The sequence below is a fragment of the Chamaea fasciata genome, unplaced genomic scaffold (assembly GCF_029207755.1).
Source record: "Chamaea fasciata isolate MVZ Bird 193981 ecotype frontalis unplaced genomic scaffold, bChaFas1.0.hap1 SCAF_13, whole genome shotgun sequence".
Classification (NCBI taxonomy): Eukaryota; Metazoa; Chordata; class Aves; order Passeriformes; family Sylviidae; genus Chamaea; species Chamaea fasciata.
This window is the reverse complement of record NW_027094098.1, coordinates 16,940,708-16,966,280: the sequence shown is the minus strand read 5'-3', so window position 1 is coordinate 16,966,280 and position 25,573 is coordinate 16,940,708. Positions and strand designations below refer to the sequence as shown.

Genomic DNA, 25,573 nt, shown 5'->3' with positions numbered 1-25,573 from the left:
TGGGCAATGAGAACATTTCCTTTTCTAGGGGGGTGGGAGACTTTTTAACCCCTTTTCTGTGGTTTGACTTTGTTTTATTGCTGTCATCCTTCTCCATTTAAATTTTATTCCAGTAATTGGGAAAGGGAATTTTACTGGGAAATTTATTTTATTGCTTCTAAAGATTTAGTGAATGCAAAGAGAACATTATTAAAAATGTTGTTATTGAAAAGGAACAGAAAAAATATCTCTGAAAAAATGCAAATTCATTTGCATCTTTGTTCCTCCTTAAGACCCAATATCTAGGAAGAAAAGTGTGGGTTTATTGTTTGTTTCCTTTTTTTTTAAGGAGGGAAAGATGATTGCTTTTGGTGCTACTTGCTTAGAGAGTCCAAAGCTTTGAGCTCAGTTTTGGAGAACGTTAAAATGAGCCCACAGGAGGTCTTGTAAAAGTTGTAAGAAATTGTAAGCATGTCTGCGGAGTCAATTATATGAGACAAATTGCCAGGGTAAGGCTGCAAGGTTCCAAACTTGCTATTTACTCTCTGCTATCTTCAAACCAATTCATTTCTGCCTTTGATTTCACAGCAGATAAATACATATTTTGGGAGGGAAAAAAAGCTAATTAGACAAAGCATTAGTTAAAATTGAAAGAATTACCTGGATTTTTTATTCATGTAATCAGAAGGAGAGTCTGACCTGTTCTTTGGAATGGTGAATATCTGAGAGAATAGAGTTTAAAAATGCAGACTGGCTTTTCTAAGTTTCTCCTCAGTGAGACTCAAGTGCACAAGGCAATTTTTTTAAAGACAATTTGAATTTTACTAATAAAGTTATTAATTTTAAAAAATTATACATCTTGAATCTCTGACACCATTCACGATTCTTTCCAGCTTTTTAACCCTGCAGTAAATTTCAGAAAATTGCAAGAAGAAAAGTGTAAATCCAACATGCGCATGGTGTAAATCCGATGTGTATAGCGTGTGCATGCTAAATCTCCCCAAAATTTGTGTCCTATGTTCATGATCTGCAGGTCATCTGGAGCAATGCTGCTCCATAAGCTGCCATGGTTAACTCACCTTGAAATACATCCCGATCAGCCACTGGATTTTCTAGATACTTGACAGGGTGAAAAAGTCCAGTGAAAAAGTCCAGTAAAGTCCTTTTCCTCCTTTCCCAGTATAGTTAGGGTGGAAAGCTCAGAGAGGAGCTGTGTAAATAGTTTGGTTTATTAGGCCTGGCTGTGTTTGAAGCTGATGCTGAAGTCCTGCAGTGATTCCTGGGTGGGCAGAGCTGTGCTGTGCTACATCCCCTGCATCCCAGTGTCACTTGTACTCCATCACTTGAGGAACCTGTCTTTGAAGTTACCCCGCCAGAAGCTGCCAGTTGCCCTCTTAGCAAGGGAGTAGGGCTGTACCAGCTGTGTGATGAGGGACCAGGCATCTGCAGAGGGTCCTGCAGTATCTCCAGGTGGCTGGGGCTGTAGCTGTCCCAAGTCTCCTGCTCCCTTGCTGCTGCCATGCCTCGGGCAGCACACAGCTGGCCAGATGTGAAGACTCTCAGGAAGAAGTGGGACCGTGCCCACCTGCAGAGAGGACTGGCCCCCAAGAGAAGGAGCATAGGGTTAGGGGTGTTCCCTGTGAAGCAGAGCAATGGGTGGGCTGCTGGTGCTGTGGGAGGGGGTTGTGTGGGAACCTGTGATGTGTAAGAGGAAACACCCCTGGGACAGTAAGTTCTTCCCCCAGGAGGAGGGAAGGGAAAATGTCCCACCAAGCTTGGTGGACATTTGAGGAGACCTCTTTAAGAGCAGCTGTAAAGAGACCTGTCCTCTGACATTGACATCCTGTCCGGTCACCGCCCATGAAGTGTGATCTGTGGCATCATCTGGGCAAGACCTTAGAGTATCTCTGCAGGAGAACTCGAGTTTATCATAGTTTTATATTGGGTTTCCCTCAGCGTGTAACTGGATGCATTAACAGTGACATGATCCCGGTGTGACCTGGACTTTAATGGGTTTGAACTTGGAACTGTTCAAACATTAAGAAAAAGCCCTCGCTCCCTGCATGCATTCAGCAGCTGCTTTTTATATGCAGAACCCAGAGCTGCAAAGGTTCACCGGTGGTGCATTTTCAACTTTCAGATGAAAAGGACTAAATAACTGCCAAAAAAACTGGGCTATTTCTCTCCCGATGCAGATGTGCGACTGCCAGGACAGGCGTACATCAAAAGGACAACGTGCCTCTGAGCAGTTAAAAACCTACTGCTTTGTTTTGTTTTGCCTGAGGCAAACAAAATGTCAAGCCCCTCAGTCTTGGGGGAGAGTTTTTGCTGTTAATGTGTCCTTTGCACAGAGCTTGAGCCCACAGGACAGGATTTGGGGTTCGTTTCCTACCCCTGCAGCTGACTCACTCCATGGCATGGGGACTGTTTGTTCTGGACAAAGCTTTCTTGGTTTTTTTTTTCTGACTTTGCACGCTGCCAGCTGTGCATGATGTGCCATCCAGAATATGCTCTTTATTCTGTGTCAGACCTTAACTGTGGCAACAAGGCAGTGACTTGATTTTCCTGTCTGCAACAAGAGCAAGATTTGCCCCTTGCCCTCCAGAGGGACATTGCAGGTTAGGTTATCCGGCTGCTGTGTGCTCAGGCAGCTCAAAAAGGTACAAATTGTTCCTTTTTCAAAAGAAAACAACAAACCCAATGCAAAAAACTCCCCAAAAATCCAACCACAAACCCTGCAAGGCCTATTTTTTGCAGTTTTTGAAAGGTGTCCCATTCCTCTTTTGCTCAGCCACACACCTAAAGCGGTTTCTTTACCAAGTTTCCGCTTGAAAGGAATTCCATTTACAAAGTTATCAGCTACCTGCAAACAGATGGGCATAAGGGAAGGCCTCATCCCAGCCTGGGCTCGTGTTTCACATGGAGCTCTGCAGTAATGATGGAGAAGTTAGTCACCTGCCAGCAGAGTCATTCCCATGGAATGATGATAGAGTGACCCGGAGTAAAGATGTCTCTTTAGAGAGCTGTTGACAGATTTACTGACCACCAGGTCAGACTACATTGCCCTTTCTTTTTGGTATTATGAATTACTATGCATCGAGTTTACTTATTAAATTGTTAGCAAGTTGTGTTGTACTGTGTCCCCATGGTGTCACCAAAGTCACCCTGCCTCACCCCTTCTCCCTCCTCCCAGCTCTGTTCCAGGGAATCAATCTCCTGCTCTTCCACAGAGTCACACCAATGTTGTGTTTCCTACATAATACTTCTCTTTAACTAGGGATGTAAATCCTTGGTCTACAGACCCTTGGTTCAGTTTTTTTCCTGAAAACATTAATAAGCTTTTTAGGTTTTTTGGAAAAAAAAAATGCCATCGATGATGACATGGTATAAAAATATAGCAGCTAAAGCATATGTTCTGTTCGTTTTCCTTGTCTTATAGGAACATCATTTTTGCACATCACTATTAACAATGCAAACACCCTGAAATGCTAATAGCACTAGTAAGCTTTTAATTCCATGGAATTTATTGCTTGCTGTATTTCCATGAATTTATAACGCTTTGATTCTTAAGAGCCCCATTTAATCAGTTTTGCCTGGCACAGAACATAATAAACAACTTGCTGGTGCTAAAGTGCCACATGGGGGAGGCTGCTAACAAGAAAGTTAAATGCTTCTGCCACTAGCAGTTTCTTCGCTGTATTTTTCATGAGCTGTTACTACCAGTAATGTACTTTGCTGGCTTTAGAGCAGTGGTTAAACACAGTGACAAACCAAACAGTGCTCCAGTGCTGTAAACACCCAAAGCAATGCCATTTTTGTTCAGAGCCACGGTTTAAACCAGACGTGAGACTCAGTGGCATTTTATGGTGATCAGGGACTTTTTTTTTTTTTTTTCCAAAGGTCTCACTTTTCTTCATAACATGGGGCTTTTAGGAATAACTAGTGAGTGGTATTGATCAAGAAAAACAGTGTGGGGAGAGAGGGATAGAAAAAAGAATTGAAATACCTTAAAAACAATTCTTGTTTGTTTATGCTGTCTGACCATCAAAGTACAAAAAGACTGTCTTAGTAGAAAAATACCAGATTATCAAGTGCTTTAAAGCAGAAAATGTCATTTGAGTCTCAAAACTGCACCAACTTTGTATAATTACCCTTTTAATTATCCCCAGTGGCCCATGAAATTTGTAAAATAGAGCATTGAGAGTTTGATTTACTTACATGTTGCACTTTAGTGTTATGCTCTTAATGAATATTGTTTAGTACTAATGTCAAGCAGAGATTGCTGAGTGCTATAGAGAGGTGCATGCTGCAGCGCTGGGTATTCAGCAGGGAATTGTGGAAACTCCACCTTAAATAAAGAGTATCTATGTATCTAAAGCAATATGCTATAATTTTTATTGCCTGAATGGAAACTACATTGATTTTATCCTCTGCATGCAAAGTAGTTTACTATATTTTCTTTCTTTAACCAAGCCAGAGAATGAACCATTTTTAGGGTAATTATTTGCTTTAGTGTCAGCATCTTCCTTGTTATGGAGAATAGTTACATCCTTCCTCTAAAGGACCAGAACTTTGAAGCAAGCTCTTTAATTTGCCCTTAGGACCTAACTGGTTTAGCCTCTGGTAATGGAAATAACAGTAATCAATATTTGATGTGGGGTTTCTGTGGGGTATCCAAATATCATTTATTGCCGAGAAATTGCTGGAATAAGCTTGTGGGAAATGTAATTCACAGTGTGGTCTGAAAACCCAGCTAAATTAAACAGGCATCTTCAAAGGTGAATGGAAACATCAGCGAACAGTAAGAGTAAAAAGAAGGAAAGCAGAGTCTGAAGGGTTAGATAATAAGATGTAATAGCTGGTGACCTCTAAATTATTGGTACAAATCTGAGCGAGGTGGAGACTCAGCGGAAAGTATTTGCATTTGAAAATGGTCATAAAATGCTTTCAAGTGATGGTGTGATCCTCAGGATCTGTCTGCTGACAAGTTGGGGTGATTGGACACTGTGGGTGAATGGCTCTTGAAAGGATGGGCTGCCTTCCTCTTGCCTCACTTTCTTCTCTCCCTTTTGAATTTAGCGAGTTTTAAGAGCACTGTCAAGTGCTGGTGTGGGAGACTGGACCATTGGTACAGCTACCTTGGCATCTCTAAGAAAGTACGTGACCAGATGCCTCCAGAGAAAGAGGGAAGTCTGAGGTTTTACTTTTCCTTCACAAATTTTGTTTGTGTTTTCCTGCATTTACTTCTGTGACAGTGTTAGTACTCCTCTATCTACGAGCTGGTTTCATTATTCTGCTGAACTCAGGAGACTGCAGCTTGGCTTCACATTTCACAGATCAGTTTTTACTGAGTCAAACTCTGCTCTTAATTTGTTTTTCCAGTTTGTGAATATTCCTGTACATTTGTCATTTATGTTGTTGATACATAAATACTGTAGTTTGAGGAGAGAAACCAGTGATTTTGCAACTCTCACATAGTTCAGAGAAAATTTGAGCTTAAATGAGCTTTAACTGAATGACAAAAGTCTGTTTACATCCCAAGGACCAATATTTTATAATATAATTTTTTCTTAAGGAGTGAAGTGTTTGGTGTACAGCTGAAATTTGGGAAGGCGAATTCACATTAAATTTTTACGGACACAAATTCCAGGGAACTGATTTCTGGAATTCTGAAATTCGAATTTATTTATATTTGAAAATGTCTTGCTTAAAGGAAGCTGAAGGGAACAACCTAAGAAGAGGCTAATTAAGCATTTCTGTATGATGCTGAGCACAATGGGGCTCCTTTTTTTGTTTGTCCCGAGGCCCCACAATAATAAACAAAATAACTGCTAATAATTGGGCGCCTTGGTTTGAAGCTGTGCTGACTGCAGGACACAGGCAGTGTCAGTTTTCAGAGAGTGCATCAAGGCTGACCTTGAACTCGTGTGTGCTGATAAGAGCAGTGCAATAACCCAGTCATACCCAGAGCACTGCTGCTTGGCTTTGATGGTGTTTCTTTTTTCCTTGTCTGCTGCTCTCCTTTGGCCAAAGATTGGATGCTCCAGGTTCTCCTGATGCAGAGAGTCACCTCAGCAGCAGCAGCAGCAGCAGCACAGATCACCCAGGTGCTCCTCGTGCCAGGAAAGGCACGTCCAGTTCGGCAAGGGAGCATGGGAAGATAAATTTGCCTAACGGAAGTGGTTCTTCTGGCTCTGTTTGATTCTGTGTGCTGTGTTTGCTGTCTCCTCTGCCACTGGGCATGGGCGCATCACTCCCTTCTGCTCGTACAGCTTTTTAAATGTGTGTGGGATCACATCACACTCTGGCCTTAATATACCAGGAGATGGTAGAAGACAGTGTATTTGTCTGGTTTTTTTTGCTGTTCAAAGGGTTGGAAGTTTGCCTGCAAACCAAATTGCATGGCAGGAGATTACAAAACATTTAGTTTCCAAATCTGATTTTCTCCCTTGTGAGTTTTTCTGTCTTGCTCAAAGGCAAGATTCATCTTGACCAGCCCAGACTGAGGTGGAGCTCATAACCACTCTGGAAAGCATCCTGTGGCTTGGAAGAGTGGGTGGTGGGAAGGAGAACAGTTTTTCAGGATCAGTTAGGGTACTTTCAGTTCTCACCCCATCTCTGTTCATACGAGCATTGGTGGGACGTGGTGACAGCATGGACTTGTCACTGGGTGTTTAATGAAGGTAATAATTAGTCACTATGCTACCCCACCACAATGCACGATTGCAAGTTGCAGTTGCAAGTCTTGCATCCAATAGATCACCTCTTTCTTTCTTTTTGTGTCCAGGGATCAAAATTTGGGCAAAAGCTCATGGCACTTTCGAAGCCACTGAGCTGCTCTTGTAGTAGTTCTAAAAAATAAATTAAAAATCCAAGGAGCAGTAGAAAAAGGCTAAACCCCAGTATATTAACTCAGTGTTGTGCTTCTGCAGTAGTCTGGCATCGCAGATACGGGCTGAAATGTAAACTCTCACCTTAGAAGTAATGAAGAATAAGGGAAATTTCTGAAAGGCTGTTTTACTGCAGTCTAAACTTGGAAGCATGAAGTGGAAGGTTAAGAAGAACACAACTCTCTGAACTTCATGGTTAGACTCACACTTGGCCACGCAGCTGAGGAGGGGCAAGGAAGCCAAGCCAAAACCATCACAGAGAGCCCAGATCACTGTAGGCATTCTTGTTTTCAAAGTTGGTAGGAAATGGTTTTCTTAGCAAAAAATGGAATTAGTGTTCTTTTTTTTTTTTTACTTTAGGAGCCAGTTTTCTGATCTCCAGTTCATATTATGAACTTGTACCGGCCTCGAATTTTGGGTCTCCATTTCTCTATTTTTCATGAGCTGTAGATTGTACATTTGTTGGCAAATTGTATGTTTTTGCAATCCTGCACGCCTCTTGCTTTTAAGTAAAAAAGGGAATAAGGAAGAAAATTGTTATGTTGAAATACTGTTTAGATAACTTTGCATATGCTTTTGCATATTCTTGACCAATCTTCCTCTGTTTTAAGTGTTGGTGGCATTTTTCTCAGACTTTGTACAATCATTAGCATTAACAGGGTAACAGGAGTGTAACAAGGAGAACATACTCCAGAGTGTATCACCTAATTTCCCCTCTGAAGTGGAAAGAAGTTGTCCAACTGGCCATGTGCTGTGATTTGCCATCATTAGGACTAGGTTTTGACTCCTTTTAGTGTGGGTTAATCTATTTTGGGGAGCCTACAGTGAATCACAGTGGACTGTGTATGCCACAAATAGGTAGGTGCCACCTTTAAAAGTGCCAGTAAGATTCTGAGGCACCTTTTCCAGCCAAGAGCAAGAGGTGCACGAGATAAAAGAACCATTTGCCCCTGCAAGAATTGTGCATTCACATGATTAGTGAGGCGTGGTATTAAATTATTTGAGCTTTGTGCATAAATATATACTGAGAGAAGCTTTGTAACTGGGGACTTTGGCTATAGTTTTCTTTTTTTATGGGCCAAATGCTCTGCTGCAGATAGGGCTACGAGTATTTTGGTGGAGCAGCTGAAGAGCTGGTCCTCCTTGTGTGCATGTTGCACTGTCCCACACCCAAAGAAATGCCTCCTCATGTTTTATGGGTGGACTTTGCAGCTTGATTGGAAATAGAAACACAGTAAACAGCAACTGCGTCTCAGAAATATCCCCAGCAACACAAACTGTCACTATTTCAGCTTCTCTCCAAGGCTGCTTCTTAGGGGGCTGATCTGCAGCTATATAAAAGCACGGTAACATAAGCTGCAGCACCAGCCCTGGAAAATCTTGTAGTACAGCTAACAAATATCTGCAAAACCTTGTTTGTATGTATGTGCGCTTACGTTTAAGATGCAAACTTGTATCTGAGTGTGCTCGGCTCCCCGCAGTATATAGCTGCAAAGCTATTTTGAACATCTTGGAAAAGATGGGTTTGTAGTCTGATTTTCTTTTTTTACTGTGTTTTTCTCCCCCTGATGATGTTTATTAACATCCTCCCTGATGTCCAGCTACAAGGGATGGGCGCATAAAAGTTTACATGAAAATACATTTCTCAGTAAGTGCTCTCTCCCTGCGATTCTTTTACAGCTCTAACCAAAACCAGTTTCATCCTGTTTCATCCTTTACCCCTCAGAGCTGATAGAGAGGAGGGATATTTCACTTTCATCTACAATTCACCTTGTCCTTTCCATATCTCACTTTGGTTTGCTTGTTGATTTGAAGCAGCGGGTGTGACCAGCCATCCAAGAGCCCTGTTGGGAGCCCACTGCCAGGGAGTGCGCCCTGGCTCACCCTGGGGATAGCAGGGTGCTTTGGAAAGCTCACCCTGCTTTTCATTCCAGCTTTTTCCGTTTGAGCACACCAGCACACGTCCATAGTCTCCTTGCTGACCACTAGTGACTTGAAGCACTGAAACAGGAGCTTGGAGTCAAGGCCAATGATTGTCTTTTCTGCTTCACTCCCTGAGCTGGGACCTGTGGCCAGGCTCTGCGGACGCGGTTCAGCGCATTCGGGGACATGCTGGACATGAAGGATTTGCCTGTTTGATGAAAGAGCTGCTGGTGCCCCAAGGGCAGCTGGCACCTCTTTGGGGCCAGTTGTGTTCTGCTCAGCAGAGAGCACAAAGAGGGCAGGTGGGAATATGGAGGGAATCTCGTTAGGCTGAGCCAAGGAAGATGGAAGGGCCGAGCTCCAAGGCCGACTCCATGTCCCTGGGGCCAAGAGACAAGTGTGGGGAAGAGCAGTGCACCTCTGTCTCCTTGCTCCCACCCTTTTTCCTTAAGGATTTTATGATTCTCTGTAAGTCTGGAGACACACCTGCCAGCCAGGCACCTTGCAAGGGCTTTGTTGGGGACAGGACTTTGGTCAGGAGTTTATGTTCTTGTCCAACTTAAAGTGCAAACTAACGAGGTGCTGTAATAATTATTTCAAAGCAGTTTTGGAGGAAAATCTGTGCTAATTGGTTTAGTTTTACTGCACATCCCCCTCCTGACCTTCCTTATTTTTTCTCCTTTAGCTCTGTCCCCTGCCAGAGCTGGAGTATGTAGGGCAGACCTGGACATCCTTAACCAAGGTGGTGAAAACTTATAGACACTGAAACTCCAGGATCAACAGAGGGATTTGGGGCAAAGTCTTCATTCTTTGTAGCAGATTCTGCTGGTTGGGTTGGGTTTGGTTTGGTTTGGTTTGAGAGGGAATATCTTGATCACCATTTCTAAGGATCTTTGCCCTGCCTCTAAAAACAAATGTACCAGACACAGCAGTAAAAACAGGCCCTACCCAGTATTATTTGTCTGGTTCCTTTCCTTGGGAGTTTTCCCTTCTGCAAAACAAACAGTATCTTTGGATGTCTTAGATTCAATATGAGATGTTTTCAAAAATCAGTTTGATACCATGTCCTCTGGTAGCCAAACTCCATTAAAAAGCAGTTTGAATGTAGCTATGTGTAAATAGAACTGAAAGAGTCTTTCTTCTCTCTTTTACTTAATCCTAGTAATATGTAAGGCTGGAGCTCCAGCAGGTTCTTGGGTAGTTTGGAAAAAAAAAAAAGTGGGAATTGTGCTAAGCCACCTGAGAAGGAATTGCAGCCAGTAAAGCCAACAGCCACATTTAACCTCTGGTACGTCACCATAACACACATTTTAAGAGTGATGGTAATTATTTCTGGTACCCTAAGCAGGGAATGTGTACTGTCAGCTGTTGTGGAAACAAATCAAAACACACTCCTTTTCCTAACCAAGGTAAAAGGAAATATTTTTTCTGCCTAATTTCTATTTAAAAGGGAGATGATTTTGAAGAACTGTATTTGTTTTTCTATTGTTACATTTTATTTCCCTTCACCCACCTTTCCCAGAATCTTCTGTGTAGCTAAATCCAGTAAAATAATGGCAGCTGCAAAGCTAAGAGTAAGGCCAGGAATGGGTTCCAAGCGCATATTTACAGCTGCCCTTCTCAAAGCATCCTGTTTTCTTCAACACTGAGTCTGTTCTTCATGAATCAGACCTTTTGGAGATAGAAAGACCTCTCTTAGGTGTCTGGGTTTGAGGAGGTTTTTGTGTTTGTGAGGATGGATGCATGTCTGTACACAACTGGCCATGAAAGCTGTGACTTTTGTGATTCTTCTTCTTATTAATGTTTTCTCTTTCCTGGTTATTTTGTACTACTTCTCTCCAGTGATTTCCTTCTAAAAGGCTTCTCTTGTGAGCCATTAATGTGAATGGGCTCAGCCACTGCTATCGTGTGGTGCAGAGGAGTGGGAAGAGGGTATGACTTTGCAGAAACATAGAGTTACCTCCAACCACAGAAATCAGGCTGTAAAAATGATGAATATCTCTCTTCTGTCATCCATAGATCTGACAGTTTTGTATAACTTATGAATTAAACATCTGGGAGGTGTAGATGTATTTTTTTTTCTGTTTAACAGTCACCAAAACCGAGGCCGATAAGCCATTGAATAATTTTCAGTCATCCAGTAACGTTACAGCAAGTTTTTGGAGCAGATCCCTGGATTGTCTCTCTTAACAGAAATGGCAGAATTGTCATTAGAGTTGGTGAGATCAAGGTGGCACCTGGTGCTGTGTCTCAACCATGAGACTTTAACCTTCAGCTCCATGCAGAACAGACAGGACCTTTACTGCAGACCCTGACAAAGTAAACAGTGTGACACTTAATTTATCTACCCCAGAAACATGAAGGGCTCAGTCGACCTGATGGGATCTGTGGTTCCAGGGAGTCTAGGTATTTAAAACGTGATGCTCAGCCTGCTAAGCCATCCCCTGCAGCTTTCCTTAGTGCATAAGATATGAAAAAATCTCCTGTCCTGCAAAACAGATATTAAATTGGATACTCTTTCACCCTGCCACGATAAGAAACGCGGCAGAGAGAGGCAGGAAAATGGAATGCTGCTTAGAAAGAAAATATATTTGAATCTAACATAAAAATTGGTGAGATAGGAGGATTTTCAGAGCTAGTAGCAATCCCCTCCCCAATGGGTTGCTGAAAATTCAACTCTCCCTGTAGTTTTTGCACTGGATTGTGAATAAAAATGGTTGTGATTGATGAAGCGTTTGGTGTCTCACTGTAAGTTGGTCAAGAGGGACTTCTAAATCACCCAAATGAAATATTGCATTATCATGAACGGTAACATGTAACTGTTAAGTATGCCGTTGCTTATCATAAGCTCAGGCTCCTCTGGAGCTCTACTGGGCGAGAAATCTTTGTGAGCATTGGAGCAGAGAGTCTCCACACAGCCCGGCAGTGCAAAGACCCCTTCCCTTCCCTTCCCTTCCCTTCCCTTCCCTTCCCTTCCCTTCCCTTCCCTTCCCTTCCCTTCCCTTCCCTTCCCTTCCCTTCCCTTCCCTTCCCTTCCCTTCCCTTCCCTTCCCTTCCCTTCCCTTCCCTTCCCTTCCCTTCCCTTCCCTTCCCTTCCCTTCCCTTCCCTTCCCTTCCCTTCCCTTCCCTTCCCTTCCCTTCCCTTCCCTTCCCTTCCCTTCCCTTCGCGTTGGGCTGAAGTTTTCTATGTCCAGAACTTTCCACCAAGGCCTTGGCAGCTATTTCTCAGAAAAGGATTAGTGAAATAGATGTTGCGTGGCTGAGTGAGAACACAAAACACCAGATAGTCAAGTAGCCTTAGGATTTTCCATGTTTTAGGGCTAAAATGTGGAAATGGGGAGGTAGGTCACACTTAAGTCCAGGATTTTGCTTTGCATGTATCTGCACATCCTGATCTCAGATTGGCCAAGCTACAGGTCTCCAAAAATGCTGCAAACTGAAGTAAACTCTGTAGTTCCCTGTAATGGCCAAAAAATGTAAGCAACCCTCAGTATGAGATAGGTGACATGCTCGGGCAGTCATGGTTCATTTCTCTGGCTTTCTTTTCCCTGTCTGCTCGTTTTCCTGCTTCCGAGCAGGCTGTGTCTCCTCTCTATTCAAATCAGGTGGCTTCCTGTACCCCTGCCTGTCCCTCTGTTGGGGGGCAGAGAGGAAGAGGACGAGGCAGTAGGTGGGGAATGGTGCCATCTTCCCACCTCCCACTGAAGTCTTTTACCTGCCTATTTTCATGTCTGTGCTTCAGCACGTGGGAGTTTGGTGACTTCTCAGAGAAGTGGTGATTGGGGTTGTTCACCATGGTAGATCAGTGATGTTCCTTGTTTTCAGAAGTACCCTCAGGAGTTTTGGATTCGTTTGGTTTTTGGGGTTTTTTTTTGCCAGAATTTGGACTGTGGCAGAATGCTCAGCAAAGGCAGACTTCAGTACAAATGGCTAAAATTTGTCAAATTCGCTGAAAATGAGGTAATTGGGATGGGATGTGGTATGTTGGGTGGTGTTAGTGGTGGCACCTGTGCAAGTATGCAAGCATCATACTTTAAAATGCTAATAGTTTAATCAGTGTAAAGTTAGAGGAAAATGTTTAGTGTGTGTTAGTCTTGGATCCTGTTGGAGTGAAGTAAAGCTGCACAGGGGTTGGAGGAAGAGGAGGCAGATGAAGCTGGGCCTGCGCTGGTCCCCTCATCAATAGTAACCTTAACTCATGAACCTAAACCAAAACAATTGTTAAACTTTTATCTGAATAGGAAAGCTTCACGTTTTCTTAACAGAACAGATACTGTGGCTACTAATTTATTACTGCAATTTAAGAAACAGACGTCTGTCTGACATGTGCCATGTAGTTCAGTAGGTCACTAGTGACATCATCCTTAAAATCGTTATCTTTGCAAACCGTGCATTTTGCATAAAAGCTTTTATTTATAGTCAGTCATTAAAATTGGACCTGGTATTTACTTTTCTTCTGATTAGGTTAAAGAGTGAATATGAACAAAAAGTACCCTCCTGTTAGCACCAAGCAGTTTGCAAAGTGTGTTATTCACATCCAGCTTTTCTAAAGGAATTATGTTGAACCATTATGAGCTTAGATGGTGTGTGTTGGTTAATGCATTTGGATTTTTCACTGCTAAGACTGAATTCCTGTCACAAGGGGTATATTTTATTTGGTTTTGTCGTTAGAGGTTCTTGTCCTCACTGCTGAGCAGCTGGAGCCTGTGGTTTGCAGTGGTAGTGTTAGACTTGTAGAGAAGTGCTGTTCTAAGGGATGAGGACCCTGCTGGGGGGTTTGGTGGGTCTCCTCCTTTGCTCTGAGGTTGCAGTAGCAGGAGGTCCAAGGCAGTCCAGGTTCCTGTCTGAGTGTTTTGCAGGGCCAAATTCTGAATCATCCCATTGCCCACCCCCTGATGTGATGGGTGTTTGACCCAAGGAGGGGGAACAGACTCCTTGGGTGCATCTCTCCAGAGCACGAGGTGTTGTAAGGCACAAGTGAGGTCCCCAAAGGATGCCCTGAGTTGCACTGTAGGATGTCACTACCCAACAGCCTGTGATCTTACATGGCTTACAGGGCAACACAGCCCTAAAGGGCCAGACACAACCGCCCCCTTCAAGGATCAAGTTCTTGTGGTGTCCATGAACTCTTCTCCCGCATTTCCTCATCCTCCAGTCCTGCCTTATCCTTGATATCAAAGGTCATGTTAAATCTTATACTCTGTGAGTTCTTCAAAGTAGTGAACATGAGTGCTGGTAACTTTTCCATCCCAGTTTTCCCCATGGAAGCTTCAAGGTGGCATGGGGTTGCCCCCAGCCCAGCAGGATGGGCTGGGCAGGATCAGAACTGTCTCCAAGGGAGCCCAGAGGCTTCTTGCTGGGCTGGAGAATGCATGAGGAGAGCGAAGAACCCTTTGAAATTGAGAAGCAGTTTAATAACTGTAATGAAAATGATTTTTGACCAAAAATTATGTATTACCAGTCGGCTGAACTGCACAGCATATTCTCCTGATATTAGATAGGGCTGGGTTGTTTTTTTCCCCCCAGATCTTACTGCTAAGATCACTGGCCCATTTCAATTTTTATTGAAACAAATAAACCCAATAAAAACACTTATGCTGAGAGCTGAAGCTCCACAATAGAAAAAAAAAAAATTACTCTGTATTGAATTTATTGATTTATTTATTTACTCCAACTGGAAAATTGAGTATTGTGTTAATGTATTTTATAAGAATCACGGTGCTCGATGAAATGGCTAATTTATTTTAGCGTATACATAAATAGCTAGCAATTTTCAGTGAGACAGGCTAATGAAAATGATGCCATGAAATTGTCTATACTATGAGGAGTGATGGAGTCAAGTTATTATTGGTTGAGTGCTGCGACGTAGTGAACTGGCCATCATGTCTTTGAACTTTTGAACTGCTACTTGGTCGTGTGATTTATTGATTTTGGTATCAGCGTGTTAACTTTTTATTTTTGTTGGGGAGGGGTCGCACACGCAGCACGGATGAGTAACGCGCTGTGTAATTTCGTAGATGTTCAGGTTAAACAAGATGGTTGAAAAATTTAAAGCGTGTTAACGGAACAGGGTTACGCCATGTGGAAAGGCAGAGAGATGCTTGTAGGTACCATTAGCTGTCAACACTGATGTTCTGATTGCCGCGGATTAGCCGAACACGAGCGAACTTGGCAGGGTAAGCGTGCGTCATATTTGTCAGAGGAACGTTGCCGTTGTTGCAAATGAAGTGCGTGATCTCACAGCAACTTTGTTTGCCTATCTACCTTCAACCTCTGCTCGTGCTGTGTCTTATCACGGCGGTGCCTGGTACGGGCAGAGCATCCACGCTCTCCTGCCAGCCCTTCCCAGAGGCGCGCTCCATGTTGCCGGCTGTTGCTCGATGGAGGATGCTCGCTGGTGGTGCGAACAGCTCAACAGCTCCTGTTGGGACTGTTGTACCAGAGAGCTGCCCCCATCTGCAGTCACCCAGACGTGTAAACTTGTTTCACCTTCTAGCTGTGATCCCCTGGCAGGCTGGCTGTAGTGCTGAGCCTCAGCATGCAGCGCTCGCCCGTGGCTGCCTCATCCCTCGGTGCGAGGAGATGGTACACTTGTTGTTCTTGGTGATTTGCTTAGCATGTGGAATTCAGGCATTAAAATAATACTGTTTGACTTGCAGTGTTTTCTTGCTGCAGAACTTTTCTCTCGACTATGCTGGTAGGGGACCCTTTGCATGGCGGCTGCTCTGAGCTCTGTTTCTGATTAAACCGACTAACTTGACACCTGCATTTTACAATTTGCTTAAAGTGCTTTATCCTGTAAAAGCAGCGATTTCAAAGCTTTAAAGCCGGCAGACTTGCAGGGGTTTGCACAACTTAGCTCATCCCAGCAGTTTGCTGTGATTGTGCAAAACACGACTGGACTCTTCTACTCTACTTGACCCCTGCTTTCAAAATTGCAGTTTTAGTGACTGTCCTTCCCATCCCCACTAACCCCCTTTTTCTGCTGTGGGTCTTGGCAATGCATGCGAGTGTTACTGTATTTTTTTCCCCCAATTATGAAACTGACATGTCTTTATTTGGATATTAAAAGTGCTTCCCCCCCCTTTCTCCACTGCGACCCAAAGCATTTCCAGCAGCCTCGCGGTGAGCAGTTGGGAAGCTGGTACCACTTCCCTCTCCCCTTCACCCCTCCTTTGCCTCCCCATTATTTAAATTTTTTTTTAATATATATATATATATATATATTTAATTTTTAAGAGATGGGCTGTTTAAGCCAGAAAACAAAACTGGTGGGAAAAGGCTAAAAACAGGACTGACACCAACACCATTAGCGGGGAGGGGAGGGGGGGGGGGGGGGGAGAGAAGAAAAAAAAAATTCCATTTCATTGCAACTCTGTTATTGTTTACTTTGCCATACACATCCTAATATGGTTACCTCCCTGTCAAAGCGGCCGAGCCGGGCTGAGGGGCCCCCTCGGGGAGACGCTTCCAACTGCTGCTCAGACAATAAGAAACAAACGGCGCAACTCCACAAAAGGGCTGCCCGGAAAATAAGTGTCAAATAAATCCTGCCGAACTCTTCCTTTTCCCGGCACCCGGCCCCCGCCGTGTGTAACCTGCGCGGTGCCCGGCGGGGCTGGGGGGCGGCTCCCGCGGATCCCCCCGCGGCCGGGGCCGGACGGGGCGCGGCGGGAGCGCTCCGCGGCCGCGCAGCGCTGCCAGGTGGTGCCGCCGGCCGAGCCCCCCCATCGGGCCGCCCCGAGCCGCGGCCGCGGCTGCCGGCCGCGGAGCCGCTTCTTATCTGCAGCGCCCAGAACAAAGGTAGGTTGTTCAACTCCGCGCTCCGGGGGAGGGACAAGTTATTTTTGGAGGGTTGTCTTCCCAGTGCATGACTGGGTTGACCTAAAAGGAGAAGGGAGAGAGGGGGGAAAAAAAAAAAAATAAAAAAATAGGCGGAAAAAAAAAAATAAAAAAAAGAGAGAAGCCCGGCACCGCCACCCCACCGGCACAGCGCGGGGCGGGCAGCGGAGCAGCGCGGCGCGGCGTAGTTTTATTTTTATGCAACTTAAAGAAGCCGGATTCCCCCCCCCCCCCCTTCCCTCCCCCTGTAAAATGCCCAGCTATTTCTAGAAAATTTGCGTTGCTGAAATACTTTAATCTGTGTGCTCTATATAATTCTTTTAAATATTGTTTTTTTCTCCTTTTTTTCCTTCTTCTTTTTTTTTTTTTTTTTTTTTTTTTTTTTTTTTTTTTGCGTTTGTGATTTTATGAGCACATATTCCTCTTAGCGGCTATGAATTTCTATGAATTCTAAATAAGCTTTTCTAGGGATGAAACGTGCGGGGTATTTTTACACGAGGATTTCAACTTTTCGGTTGACATAATCTGAAGGTACCACAGCCTTTCCTGCGACTGTTCAAGTGCTTGCCTGCCCTGCAAGGAGTTATCACATTGCTTAAACCAGCCCTTTATGCCATCATTTTTCCTTTTTTTATTCTTTTTTAAGCCTATATGTTGCTCAGCTCCAGCGGATGCTTTTCTTCTCCTCCACACTGAAATGCTCTCTCAGGTTTTGCTGTGCTTCTCTATTTGTTTTGATCACGTAGGAAAATATTAATACAGAGCAGTGAAAAAGAAACAGTGATGCGTCTTCCGTTCAGGGGAGTCGGCAAACCTGTCCACTTCTGTGCCGGGAACTGTAGAGAGCAAATCCATAATTCAGTGCAGGAGCAAATGAATTCACGGCGGTGCATAGGATGGGTATTATGTAACTTAATAAGAAATGTGGTTTTGATCGTAGGAGCGGACGCTGCGCTTGTAGGTATAAATATCAAATCTAGGTAAGTCTGTGGAAGAGCACTTTTCTTCCAGCCTGCATTAAGCAGCGTTGTCTTCAATCCCTAATTCTTATGGGATTTTGGGAGGGAAGCAGCTTCTTCCTAGATTGAGTATCATTCAAAAAAATCTTTTAAATACCTGTTGTCTACTTGGTTGCTTAATTGGCTCTCCTTCTTCCTGACTCTGCTGCCTGCTTTCCCCAGTTATTATGGGATCTCTAGATTTTTTTTTTTTTAGGGAGTCTCAGTTCCAGAGCAAACCTGGATAGCAAAGCTGTTCTTTTTTTTTCTTCCCCCCCCCACTAAAATATTATTTCTCACATATTATTGGAGATTTATTTTCTCTGCCTTTTTATTTCTCTTAAGCTGTGCAGCCTGACCTGTGCTAATCAGAAACTCTTTTTAAAATATAAGACCAAGTCAGATAATGTCAATAAACTTCTGTACCTGCGAACTTTTATGATAAAACTGGGATTTATTTTTCTTGATTAAAAAAGGCATTGCAACTCACTGATGGTAAACACAAATAAGTGTGTTTTGTAAAATCAAAGGGTGTCTTTTTAAACACATTTCTAGTTTTTGCTTTTTGGGCCTTGTAGGGGATGATAGGAATTAGTAGCCTTTAATTAGACGTGGAGATATTCACATTTTACAGGGATTTATGTTAGAACATGGAATGGCGGGTGGCTTGTTTCCTCATTATGAATACTCCCTGCACATAATGAGGTTCATCATTAGTTGATGGAGTGAATTTGCCCTAGCTCTACCTTGAAAGGCACATAATTTACATACTACTTCAGAGCTTAGGCTTTAATGGATTCCTCGATGAATAAAATGAAAAGCTACTTTCTTTAAATTTTTGAACAGTGTTTTGATAATACGGATTTAATAAGACATTCAATTTCCTTGTTAAGTATATTTGAAAATGCATTCCCAATTTTAGCACAAAATATACTTCCCTATGTTGCTCCCCATAATATTAGGTAATACATAAGCAAATATATACCGTTGTAAACATTTTTGGGGATGTGGAATGATTGTTTTACCCCTTGTGTGAGGTGACACTGGGCTCCTTTGGCCTGGTCTCCAGGCGTAGTAGAGCTCACCTGCACTGTTAAAATATCACAGAGCAGACCTGCTCCCCTGTTAAGGCTCGTTCTGCCTGAGGAGTGTTTTAACTGTGTATTTGCTGTGTACATTTGCAGTGATGGATCTTTGGAAATGTGTTGCTGGCCGCCAGGCTGACAGTGACAAACCCTCCGGTCCCACCTCCCTATTTATTTTAATGAGACGAGAACAGCAAAAAACTTCTCTGGTGCAGTTCCACCTCTGGAACTGCTGCGTAGATGTGATTAGATTAGAGTAAATTGAATTGTAGGCTGCCTGATGTGTTATCATGTCATCAGCTTACTCCAGCCCTGGTCTACAGGGTAGAGTTAGCGAGACGTCCTCGTCTTCTTCCTCCTCCTCCTCCTCCCTTGGTGTGTAGGTGGGGGCTGTGCGTGTCCCGTGCATGGGGCAGGCTGGGCACGGCCAGCCCCTCTCCCCACTGACACTTGCCAGTGTGGTGGGGGAGTTGAGAGGCAGAAAAATACGAAGAGAAGGCTTGTTTTGATAGAATGTTTTATTACCTGAAAACGATGAGCGTGTATTAACATTAATAGAATAGTCTGTGTCATTCTTTTTTAGGCAATTTACCTCCGCCACAGACCTGTCTGCTTCAAAATCTTTCTCTGTTCTAAAACATATATTTGTTTAGGGAGTTTTCATTGAAGTGTACATGACAATTACAGCTGTTCATTAACAAAATTGGGTATTTGTTTTAAACTTTAACCAATCACTTTGATATGCTAATTATGGTGTAATTTAATTTGAGCCCTGTAATGATGATGCCGTTATTATGGACATAAATGATGCAGTTAAGCTGAGAGTAATCTCATTTGCATACTGTACATGCCAGTAAATTAAGCCCTTTCTTCGACTGCTTCAGCTTTAATTTTCCACTTCTTTTCACACAGCGCCTTTTCAGCCAGTCTCTTATAAGCCCACTTTGTAATAGTGCTGATGACTGTTTGATGTGGAGAGTTGCTGCACCACAATAATGCAAGACACAAGATGTAACATTTAAAGGATTCATTATCTTACTGAGTGTTGCTTTAAGAAGCTGGGATTAACAAGGGTGGAAGTGTCCTCTCCGTGGAGCCGTGCAGGTCTTCCCAGAAGCAAATGCAATCTTTATTTTTTTTCCCCCCCTTTTTCTTGATGTATACCCTAATAGTGAAAGGGTTTCAGTAAGGCCTTACGGTGTTTCTCAGGAATGAACTAAGACACTAGCAGAGCTCTATAGTACAACATTTGACCTTCTCTGGAGGGTATTCTGTGATGCTCCACTGTTGCAGAAAAGTTATTGGATACAATTTGCAATGTGATAGAGATGTGAGATACCAGATTATTTCTCATATTGGGTTTGTGGGCTCCAGATCTACTTGTGTGACGTACAGCAATGCAGAATTGAAGTCCGCATTAGTTTTTTTTTTCTTTCTATTTATTTGCCGGTTTCTCCATTCATGGCCCTTACATCAGTTGACCTTGATACCAGGTTAATTACAGATTCAAATTCAAAACAAATGTTGTCGTGCCTGTTGAAATCAGTGAAAATTTGGGTTTTGAAAGAAGAAAAATCACCAACAGCAAACAAAAATGAACTGCATAAGTGAAGTGCTGACTTCAATAGTTAATCTTTTCCAATTTACCATGTTGTCACCGAGCTGAAGTATTCTCATAACACTGTGGCCTACAAAGAAATCATGTGAAATAAACAGGGCTCTTTTTATAGCTGCTTACTATTATGGTTAGATATTTTCATAGTTTAATACCTCTGGAAGTAAAGCCCGTCTCAAGTTTTTTGCTGCAGTTGGCCTCTCAGAAAGCCATTGTTGTGTGGGTAACCAAGTTAACTAAAGATCATTATTAAAACCTCACAATCCTTTCCTTACACAGGGTCCCATGACCAAAAATAGCTTGTGCAGTTGCCCACAAACATGCAAGTTAATAACTTCCTGGGTGAACAGGGTAAAAGCTGCTGATTTCCAAAGCATGCACGTCACCCCTGGCCTCCACCCCTTCAGGGTGTGCAGCAAACAGATGGGAGGGTCCACGCTCAACCTCCTGGCCAGCATTTATTGAGACTTGAGTTTTTTATGGCTGTCACCTACACTTGCTTTCAGTTCTGCATTTCTCACATGCCATCTTGTTTTCCAGCAGCCCTTCCATGGTGGCCTGGCCATGTATGAGTGCAGGCTGGGGCCGTGCTGTGCTGAAGTGCTGCCTGGTGGAAATCTGACCGCCCTGTTGAACCCCCTTTTTCTGGTTCAAAACCCCAGGAATCATTCCCAGCGAGCCCACTGCTCTGGCCACCAGCTGCCCTGACATGCAGGATTTCAGTTCTCCTTGTACATGTCTTCTGCACATGGCTGGTGTGAAGAAAACCATCCCAGGAGATGTGTAAGGACACAGAGGGTAGTGTGGGTCTTGGCTCTCACAGAGCCTTTGCTTTTCACCCCTAGCACCAAAGCTAAGAAGGTGACATCTGCCAGCTACTTCTTGAGGGTGGACTACATCAGTGTTCAGTGTCAAATCTTGGGGTCTGCTTCTGGAGCAAAATGTCCTGGAAAGGAAAGGCCTCCCCAGTGCTTTTTCTGAGGCTGTCATTGCAGACATGGGGTTCATACACGAGCACACCTGGGAGACAAAACCCAGCAGCTGTTCCCTTTGTGCAACCCAGAGCTGCTCAGGTTGCTGACGAAACTGGGTACCTGCTGACTCCACCCAGGGAAGAGGTAGAGAAAGGGTTTCTCATAGCACAGGGTGATACAGACTCTCCCCAGAAACTCCATGAAGTCAGAAATTCTCTAGAATAATGCTGGAAAAATTTGGCCTCTAAAGCTTATGAAAAAGAGTTTGTGATTTTGTCTATTTTGGCAGTACCCCTATGGCCCAACCCTTTGTCTTCCCTCTAAAGTTAGTGTATGTGTTGCTTTAGGATGTCATTGGCTGCAAAGGATGTGTCATGTCTTCAAATTATGTAGGAATGAGTATGCTGAGCATCTCTCACTTGTGCCATGGAGGGATTTCTATCCCAAACAGATAAGACCAAAAGGATGGACTGACAGTTGGCCTAAGTGACTCTCTTTTGGTGCTTGTTTTACTGCTTTCTGAATGCAGTGATGCTATAGTGTGCTGTGCAGAACTTCAGTGTTAATCTTCTTGGAGGGTAAAAATATTTCTTCCAAAATGATTTCAATACATTGCCCTTAAAGAAATCATGTTGCAAGAGTTGTCTTCGCAAAAGAGGTTTCAGGCGTTGTTTTTCCTACTCTCTTTGTCCTAATGAAACACATATCCTTCCTCCCCTCACAGGACCTTTTGAGTTTATTCTGGAAAAAGAAATTCATTTTTGAAAATTTTACCTTTATCATCCTCCCTCTTTAATCTGATCCTGGATTGCAATTTCCAGTAAGTTTCTCCTGCCACACTTTCCAACGTATGAACCTTTTCAACCCAATCAGGTGGGAAATTAAAAGCTATACCAGTTCTGATGATGTACTGTGCAGCCCTGTTTGAGCATTTCTCTGTAATTCAGGGTTGCTGGGTTTAAAGAAGTTTTTCACCCTGGGTAATGGTAGCTTTCTGCAGAAAGTTATTTCGAGGAGTTTTGAGCTTTGTGGGAGATGGATTTCTCTTTTTCCAGCTTTGTTTACAAACTGCTTTGTTCTTAGCCTTTTCCAGCAAAACAACTGTTTCTTTACAGAAATAATTGTGGTTGAGAGCAAAGCCACTGAACCTGTCTCTAGAATTATAACTACAACAGATTAAAGAGTAATTTATCATATGTTAATATACTTACCCATCAAAGTCATGGGTGTCAAGACATAGAAACAAAAATAGACCTCTGATCTCTATCTCTGTAGTGTTTTTCAGCATCGAGTCTGCTATTGGTATCTAGAGAAAAAAGCTCCAGGAATTTGTGGTTGTATTTACCAGTAGCTAAGGAGAACAGTTGTCTCTCACTGAAATTACCCCAAGTGCCAAAGCTGCTGCCTTTTCCATGTTTGACTGAACCAAGTTGACTTCAAGTTTCAAAGTGTGAAGATTCCGTTCCCACACTTGTCAGTTTGTTCTTATTTGTAAACACGTCTTATCGTGGCTGTAGATTCTGCATAGGTATCTGTGATGAGAGGCTTGGGAAGCACCTACAGATGCTTTACGTTTCCAGCATGAGGGAGCCTCCTACAACTGTTCCCAACAGCAGGCGACTGGCTTACCTGGGGAGCATCCTGGAAAAGATGTTTTGGAAGTCTGGGTGAATCTGCCTGTTGCTGCTGGTCCTGAGTGTACACGAAAGACAAGCAGTGAAAGCCAAGTAGCTGTTAGGGTTTCTTTAATCTGTGAGCCTTTAGTTCTTCCAGCTGCATGCATCCTCTTCCAGCAGCATTTTTTCCTGTGACTGGAGGACGTGAATGTCTCTCTAAGCTGGCTGAGTGGACAAATCAATGTGATGGAAACACATGGAACAAATGCTTCAAGCAAGACAGTAAACTTTCTCAAGCAAAAGCTGTTAGAGATAAAGCACACAGTCCAACCCCTTCCTTTGCTCATGTTATCCCTGTACCATCTGGGGGCTGTAGGGAGCTGCACTGTAGGTGGGAACACCCTGGTGTGTCACCAGCTCTTCTGTGACCTGTGCCTGATTCTGGCTGTCTTGAATTTGACTTCACATTGGCTTTTCCTCCAGATGAAATACTTACTGTAAGGATAGTCTTTAAAAAGACCATGTTCTTTTTTCCAGATAACTGCAGATTCTTGAGCTGGGCTATTTAGGTAGTTTCCCGCGACCTTCACTTTGAGGAAGATGAATGAAAAAATTCTGCTTTCAGGTGCATGGCCTAAATCAAAAGCAGCTCTGTTTGAGTTCTCTGAAGTCTGTCAGGGTTTTACCATTATTAACAGCCATATAGCCCCAGGCAATGGTCCTCTGTTTTACACGGTATGGAGGGGAAAGCAGTATCTTCTGCTCCTGTCCTTCTCTGCTGCAGGGTAAGATGTGCAAGGGGCAGCCATGAGCAAGGAGGGCTCCAACAGTTCTGTGCTTGGTGATATGATCAGAGCTGGTGGAGAGGGACAGCCAGTCTGGTCCTGTGTGAGAGAGCCTGAACTGGAGGCAGTCTGCCGGCTGTGGAGACTTGCCTGCGTCTCTGCAAACTCTTGGACTTCAGGACAAACAACAAAGCTGTGCATGAAGAGTTTCCTAGGCTTCACACCGGGGTAGGGCTTGCAGTGTACGATCAGCAAAGCTTTGAGACCCACAGTGCAGCCCTTCCAGCTGTGGGATATTTCACGTGCTTGTTGGTATCTCCTTTGGCAAAGGAGATTAAACCAGGGTGGGTGTGCTACAGGCTTGATGAGGGAAGGCGGTACTAAGGAATGAGCAGCTCCCAGTGAACAGGGAGCTTTATATTGCTTTTACAGTGAAACAAATATAAAAAGGAAGAATGAAATGATAATAACCTAAATTGGTGCCAAATGTATGGGATTCCATGTGTGTGCAGTAAAGGGAAATCCAGCTCCTGTAGTTTTCCCTTGGAAAATGATTTGTTCTGTATTTAGAACCTATGTGCAGGATGGCCATATAAATGTGGTTAAATGGCATAGGATTCTGATCAAAGGGCCAATTACAAGTAATAAAATAGGAAATACAATTATTGCTACTATTTCAGATCTTACAGCCAGGGAGAATCCTATCTCCTAGATGGAGAAAAAAACCATAACATGAAGAGAAGAAAAGAGGAAACCCCCCAGATTTCAGCTTGTTGGGCTCTATAAAAAAGAGGACTGAAAAGTAAAGATACATTTCCTAGAATCTCAGAATTCCCCAATAATTATCAAGGGAGAGTTGTGAGCAACTTAACTGTTGGCTGAGCTGAATTAGAGCAGAAACTGAATTACCGACTTCCACACAGGAAAATGTACTGAAGTCAGAGCTGCGGCTGGGTTATTTTCACCAAATGTCCAGCACATATGCTGCGCTTGCTTTTATTGTTCACCGTTATGGTGTCATGTCTCGCTAGATTGTGCTTTGCTACACACCTCCACCCCCTAACAAACTGGCCCTATATGTGCATGTAGGCAGAATATAGGGAATTAAGCTGTGTGACAGTGAACTTCTGGGGGTTTTTATATGCTTGACAAATGTTTCTTAAACATGGTATAAATACATTGTACAGTAGAATTCAAGTGTTTGAGGGGCACGTTTTACTCCCAGAAGAAATGTGTGTATTTTGGCTTCGTATTCCTCTGTTTTTTTCTTATTCTCTAAAAGAAATATTTAGTATTTTAAAGGCACCTATGTTTAGATAATACAGGTTTGGACAGTATTTCTCCTCTGTATGTTGAAGAGTTCTTGCTGACACGCCTGGACAAACCTCACCACCTAAAACCCTCAGGCCAGATTTTGGCATTCGGTGTCCTCTGGAGGGAGGGATCGTAGCTGTTAATCCTGTAATAGTCAGATTCTTCAAGGTAGCATCTTCTGTCCTCCCACAGGTTAGAGTCTCGGTTTTACCTGACAGCCTGAATATTTCTCTTCAAAGGGAACGTAAACTCTTCTGCAGGCAGGGCTCACCCTCGCTTCCCTTCGCCGGGTCTTGCCCGGGCACTTCTCTTGTTCCTCGGCCTTTTTGCCATAGCTATTTTCTTCCTTCCTGGTTCCTTGGAGAAAATACCCTGTATTTGTAAGGGCCTGTTCCTCCTGAGCCCATTCCCAGGGGTGTGCCTGCCTTGCTGAAGAGGCCTCTCCAGAGGAAAGGCAAGGGCAGCTGGACTGATCCCATCACTCTTCAAGACCGCGAGGTCATGCATTTGGTCCCCTTGCAGAAATGCCAAAGCCTATTTAGAGTCAGACAT

General features: G+C 43.5%; 1 protein-coding gene across 8 annotated transcripts in view; it reads left to right on the top strand.

Annotated features, from left to right (window-relative positions):
* Positions 1–25,573, top strand: part of FOXP1 (forkhead box P1) — a 438,146-nt gene that overhangs the window by 224,341 nt on the left and 188,232 nt on the right. Inside the window, exon 1 of one of the 8 annotated variants that reach the window (XM_066195725.1) lies at positions 15,604–16,595. The exons of the other annotated variants lie outside the window; for them this stretch is intronic. The gene's annotated coding sequence lies outside the window, so the exon portion shown is untranslated. Of the gene's footprint in view, positions 1–15,603; positions 16,596–25,573 lie in introns of those variants that run through there. 8 annotated transcript variants of the gene reach the window in all.